The sequence below is a fragment of the Saccopteryx bilineata genome, chromosome 3 (assembly GCF_036850765.1).
Source record: "Saccopteryx bilineata isolate mSacBil1 chromosome 3, mSacBil1_pri_phased_curated, whole genome shotgun sequence".
NCBI classification, from domain to species: domain Eukaryota; kingdom Metazoa; phylum Chordata; class Mammalia; order Chiroptera; family Emballonuridae; genus Saccopteryx; species Saccopteryx bilineata.
The window spans coordinates 149,331,750-149,338,204 of NC_089492.1; the positions used below are offsets into that span (position 1 = coordinate 149,331,750).

A 6,455-nucleotide genomic window follows, 5' to 3' on the forward strand; every position below is an offset into this window, starting at 1 on the left:
TATCTCTGAGTATTTTTAGGATTTCTATCTTGAATTCTCTGTCATTTAGCTCCAAGGTTTCCAATATATTAAATTTTTTCTCCATAGATTTTTCCTCATCTATCTGTGTTACCTCTCTTTCTTTTGTATCCATGATATTCAATTTTCTCTTCCTTAATGGCATCTGAGGGTGGTTTTGTTGATAGTATTAATGAGATTTAATAAAGAATAAAAAGTTAAAAAAATAAAAAATCGAAAAAAGTTGTGTTTTTTTAAATTAATAATGAAATAAAGAAAAATAAAATAAAATAAAAATTTTAAAAAAAGGAAATTATTCCCCCCTCCTTTTTTCCTCTCCTCTCCTCTCCCCTCTTTCTTGAGAAAATCTTGTGGTGAACTGTGAGTTATATTGTATTTAATAGAACAAACAATGCCTGTAATGGAGGGCCTGAATTGGGGAAAAGTAATAAAGGGGCAAGATAAAAAAATAATAATAAATAAATAAAATAAAATTAAAAAGGGGGGTATGTACCTGCAAATAATGAAAAAATTTGGATCAAGAATAAAATTATTTGCATTTAGGTGTTGGTTGACTAAGAGTTATGATGAGAGGAATAAGAGGGAAACAGAAAAATGGGGGGACAAATTAAAAAATTACTATTGTATTTAGTGGAACAAGAGCTTGATAAAATGGAGAGCCAGGGATGGGAGCACTGCTAGTGAGTTAAAAAGGTGAAGTAAAAAACCCCCAAAATGCCACAAACATAAGTTTGAGTCCTAGATAAGATAATTTGTTCATTATTGAGGTTTGAATGAGAGAAGACGTAAAGACGTAAAGGAGAAAGGAAGAAACTAATATAGAGGGAGAAAAGAAAGAGAGAGAGAGAAAAAAAAGAGGGAACCACTAAAAGAAGAAAAAAGAGGAGGGAGAGAGAGAGAGAGAGAGAGAGAGAGTTAAGGGTTTTGGAGTGCAACCCTCATAGAGGAAGAGGAAAGAAAAGATAATGGGAGATGTAACACTTATGGGTAGTGTAGTTCAAGGAGAGGAGAGAGTAAGACCGGTAGAGAGTTAAAAGACCAAATTGGAGGAGGAAAAAAAAAATAAATCAAGGATGAAGATAAGAGAAACAAACGAACAAATATAATAAAATGGGATAGGTTATAAAGTCTGCGGATTATTCTTGATTTTGAGAGGTTATCTTCTTGCTTTTTCTTTTCTCTCCCTCTTCCTGGTCGGTGACTCTGTACCCCGGGTTCTGCCCCTTTGGCACGCTCAGGTAGAGGTTTTCAGTTGATAAGTCTCTATGGCAATGTCATGTATTGTGCTTCAGTCTCGTTGGCAGTCAAGGTTCATTAGCATTTATAGGCTCCGACAGTGAGAGAGTCCGTGTTCCTGGAGCCTCTCTCCTAGTCTTTCCTTCCTCAATTAGTAGCCTGATAATCCAGCTATGGGGTTGCTGTTGCTTCTGCCTGGATAGTAAGAGGCTCAAAGAGCTGGCAACTCCCCACTCTATTCCCACTCAGTGCAGGGCTCTGGGTAAGGCTCAGTCAGTCAGAGCTGCTAGCATAATCAGGTGGCGCCCACTCAAAGACCTCTGGCTCTGCCACTCTGTCCGGTAACACAGGCGGGCACCCACTCCCGGGGCACTTGGAGTAAACTCTCGCTCACTATCTGCGCACGCAGACCAGGATGTCAGGCCAGAAGTCTCGCCCTCTGAATGATACCCCCTGCTCGCCCTGAAAAGTTCCAGCATTGGAATTGGCTCTCGCTCCGTCCCCGTGTGCGGCTTTTTTCAAGGCGCTGGGGCGGCCTGAGATTCCGCTTTCGGACCACACAAAGGCCCCTGACTCTGTCCCTCTGTGGGATAACACAGGCTCCCACTCTTGAGGTGCTGGGAAGAGTCTCTTGCCCACTCTCCGTGCACGCAGACCAGGATATCAGGCCGGAAGTCTCACACTCTGAGTGAAACCCCCCGCCCGCACTGAAAAGTTCCAGCATTGGAATTAGCTCTCGTTCCCTTCCCGTGCACGGCTCCCTCAGGGCGCTGGGGCGGCCCGAGATTCCGCTTTTTGGCCCACACAAAGACCCCTGACTCTGTCCCTCTGTGGGATAACACGGGCAGGCACTGCCGAGGCACTCGGAGAAATCTCTCACTCACTATCTGCACGCTCAGACCAGGATATCAGACCAACGGCCTCACCCTCTGAGTGAAACCCCCGCCTGTACAGAAAAGTTCCAGCATTGGAATTAGTTCTCGCTCCCTCCCCGTGTGTGGCTCTCCCAGGGCGCTGGGGCGGCCCGGAGGCTTTTGGCCCACACAAAGGCCTCTGACTCTGCCTCTCTGTGGGGTAACACGGGCGCACCCTCCCAGGGCTTTGGAAGGAATCTCTCGCCCACTATCTGCGCGCGCCGACCAGGAGATCCGGTAAAATGGCTGCCTCGCTTGTCTTTCTTTGTCTGGGTTTGGCGCGAGTGTTAGCTGTATTGCCCGGGTTGTCACAGGAACAGTTTTTCCTCGGCTTGGATCTCCGTGCCACAGCCTGGTTCGGCCGTTTGTGCCGCAGCCTGGATCTATTCACCCCCTTTGCCCGCCTTAGTTTCTATATTCTCAGTTTCCAGTGAAAGCCACCCTGTTTAGGTTAGTGAGGAAGGCGGAGCATTTCTTACTCCCTATTTCCTTCGGGGTTTGGTTATATATTTAGCCAATTTTTCGCTCGGTCATACCTTTGGGTGTATTGTGAAACATCTGGAGGCTCCATGGATAGGTTTTTCTGTTTCTGGTTGAAGATCTTGTTGAGTTTTGGGGGAGATTTATCAGTATCGCTTCCTACCCCGCCATTACTCTGACATCATCTCCAAGTCTCACACTTTAAAACTCTCTTCCCAGGAAAAGCTCAGTCCCTTCTCAGAGTTCACCTGATTAGGACAGGCTCACCCAGGGAGACCACCTTTCTTTAAAGTCAGCTGATTGGGGATCTTAATATCAATTGCAAAATTTCTTCCCAGCAGCATCTGGATTAGCATTTGATTGAATAACTGGGAGAAAGTGGGGGGGGGGGGGAGCAAAGCGCAGGTCCTAGTGGCTATCTTAGAGTACTCCCTACCAGAGTGGCTTAGCCTGCCTCATTGTCTGCTTTATTCAGAAAGAGCAGAAAGGGTCCCTTATTTCTAATAATTTCAATATGCCAGAAAATGAAACTTATTTTGTAGCTGACAATTTATCCTGTGTCCAAACTGGCAAAATTTCAGACAGCAGGAGCAGCCCGTGCGCAGTGAGGCTGTAGTGTGGGGGAAGATATCTGAGGGGCCCGCAGGGCTGAAGGAGGGAAGCCTGAGAGCGAAGTCCCAGGGAGCGCCGCCCCGGCCGAGTTACCCGCCCCTTCTGGGCCCGAGGCGCTGTGAGGAGGGCTGACACCCAGCGGACTCGCCCTGGCAGCCAGCGAGGCGCTGCCGCCGCCCAGTCCAGCCTCCCTCGGCTTCGACGCTCCCGCCGTGGGGCCCGGTTTCCTTGCACACCCAGCCCCAGCGGCCCCAGAGCCTGTCTTCGGCCTTCTGAAAGCCCCGGCGCCAGTCCGGGCCCTTGATGGGGAGGATGACGGAGCTGCAGTCAGCACTGCTACTGCGAGGACAGCTGGCAGAACTCAACAAAAATCCAGTGGAAGGCTTTTCAGCAGGTTTAATAGATGACAATGATCTCTACCGGTGGAAAGTCCTTATTATTGGTCCTCCAGATACACTTTATGAAGGTGGTGTTTTTAAGGCTCATCTCACTTTCCCAAAAGAATATCCCCTCCGGCCTCCTAAAATGAAATTCATTACAGAAATCTGGCACCCAAATGTTGATAAAAATGGTGATGTATGCATTTCAATTCTTCATGAGCCTGGTGAAGATAAATATGGTTATGAAAAACCAGAGGAACGCTGGCTCCCCATTCATACTGTGGAAACTATCATGATTAGTGTTATTTCTACGCTGGCAGACCCCAGTGGAGACTCACCTGCTAATGTTAATGCTGTGAAAGAATGGAGGGAAGACAGAAACGGAGAATTCAAAAGGAAAGTTGCCCATTGTGTAAGAAAAAGCCAAGAGACTGCTTTTGAGTGACATTTATTCAACAGCTGTAACTTCGTTTATTTCAGGGTCTCCAATTGAGAAACACGGCACTGTTTTTCCTGCACTCTACCCACCTATTGCTGGACTTCTGTTGTAACAAGTTGGCAAACACTGGCTGGAACTGGGCTGCAATAAAACATGCCAGTATCAATGCTGACAAGAGCCTAACAAGTGCCAACTTACAGATGATTACACATTTTGAATTCTAATGAACTGTTTTAACCTTCAGGAAGAATTGTAAAGACCTATACATAGCACAACATGATCTGGATAATATATATACTGTTCATGTACATCCACAAATACACCTTGTACCAAATAATGCTTTCTTGTAGTAGAATAAGAATTGTGTAAATTCTAAAAGGTTTTCTTCCCCTAACTCATTGTTTCTTGTTTTAAAAGACTCTAAAAGCATGTCAGATGAAATTAGGATTACAAGTTTCCATTGTATTTCCTTTAAAGCATTGAGGCTTCTTCATTAAACTCTTCATTAAAAAAAAAAAAAATTCAGACAGCAAAATAAAACCCTGCCCATTCTGAAAACAGTTTGTACAGGGACTTACATTCAAGTCTCTCACCAGCCTTACTATCATCGGGACTCCTCAGACATTGCAAGCCACCACACAGGCTCCAGGGACAGCTGGGGGCCTGCGCAGGTGGTCCTACCTGTCATCTCCGTAGCAGTCACCACTCTCAGAAGGAGCTCCGATTACTGAAACCTTCACTCCTCAACATGTGGTCCAGACCGGTGACATCCACACCACCTGAAAGTTTGGAAGAAGTGCACAATCTCAGGCCTTGCCCAGAATGCTGAGCCAGAGCATGCCTTTCAACACCACTCTGGATAATTCACGTGCGTGTCGGGGTTTGAAGAGCACTGGTATAAACCACATGCCCAAGGACCAGAAGCAGCTCTGTCTGCAGGAAAACCCACTGACGACCAGGTGGAGACAGAATATGTCACATTGTCCCCGCACAACTCCACGAGGGTCCCTGCCCAGGCCAGCCCTGGTAACGGGTTAGCTTCACACTGTATGTGGCATTTGAGAGGAATCTCTTAACTCAGGTGATAGTTCCCTAAACTCATTCCACTTCCTGCTATGCTAAAGCCAGTGAGTGCAGGGAGGTGATACAGGCCTGGCCCAGGTCAGTCAGCTGGTAAGATTGCTGTGCTCCTGACATACAGGCCTTCACTGTGACATGGGACAGCAAGTGCTACCTGCACAGGATCAGAGGTGAAGCACCTGGCATCCATGCCCAAAAAGTGCAGAGAGACAGAATGAGAACAGAACGGGCTGGCCTGCTCACTGCCTGACTGATGACAGCTTCCGGGGTCATTGAGGCCAGCATCAGTGTGTGGTTCAGATGCCTCTTCTGTGCCAGTGAATGACAGACCCTCTCTGTGCAGAAAACCTGCACCTGGGAAGCAAGTACCCCGGTATGGCCATCTGGGCCCTCTCCTAACCCTGACTGCACCACTGTCTGCCTCCAGGACCACAGGGCAGTCACTGGGAGGCGGGACACCGATACACGGGAAACTTCTGGGTCTAAAGTACAACTCCTTACTGTCGTCTAGCGCCATGTCACCAATTTGGCAAAGTGCTTGTCATTTTCCTCAAACACCCAATCCTCCTGGTCTGGCTTAACTTGACAGGTGCCCCACAGTTGCCCGGGGCTGGGAATGGCAGCCCCAACCTGAGGTGCTCACTGCGGTCACTCAGGGATCCCCACAGATGGAGGAACTGCAAGCTCGTATGATGCCCTGCGTGGAGGAAAGAGCACTCTGGAGGGCCTTGCACCAGCTGCAGGGTTAACAGTGTCACTTAAGCTCACAACTCTTGGCTGGAACTAGTCCCGAGCTCACCCAGCCATGGGGCAGGCAGTGTCGGCAGGCATAGCAGGAAATGGAACTGCAATGTCACTGATTGTCACTCATGAAGTGCCAGCCCAGAAAGAAAGGCTGATGGAACATGTGGGAGGTCTAAATGTCCCAAAGCCCCCTTTCGTCACCCTGTCTTCATATATAACTGAGACAACAGGACATGATTCAGGAGCCCCAAAGCCCCTCTTCCACCTGACTTTCAGACATCCAGTGAGGGTACCGGAGGTGGGCGGCCTGGGCTCGCAAGATGCATACTGGCCTGTTCTTTTGCACCACCAGCTCTGCCCAGGGCCCACTGAAGGCCTGCACCGGCCCTCAGTTCTTCTCTCACACAGTAAGAGGATAGGTTTCCGTGGTGGGATTCAGGCCTGCAGTGCTGGAAGGCCTGTGGCTGGATGAGGGGTCTCCCTGGGCCAGGAGGCCCCAGATCCTGGGTCTTCAGTTTGTCATCATCAGAACACTGGCTCTGCAAATCCCAA

General features: G+C 48.2%; 1 pseudogene; it reads left to right on the forward strand.

Annotated features, from left to right (window-relative positions):
- Window positions 1–3,522: 3,522 nt before the first annotated feature.
- On the forward strand, window positions 3,523–4,376 carry LOC136328843 (ubiquitin-conjugating enzyme E2 G1 pseudogene; annotated as a pseudogene).
- The last annotated feature ends 2,079 nt before the right edge of the window (window positions 4,377–6,455 follow it).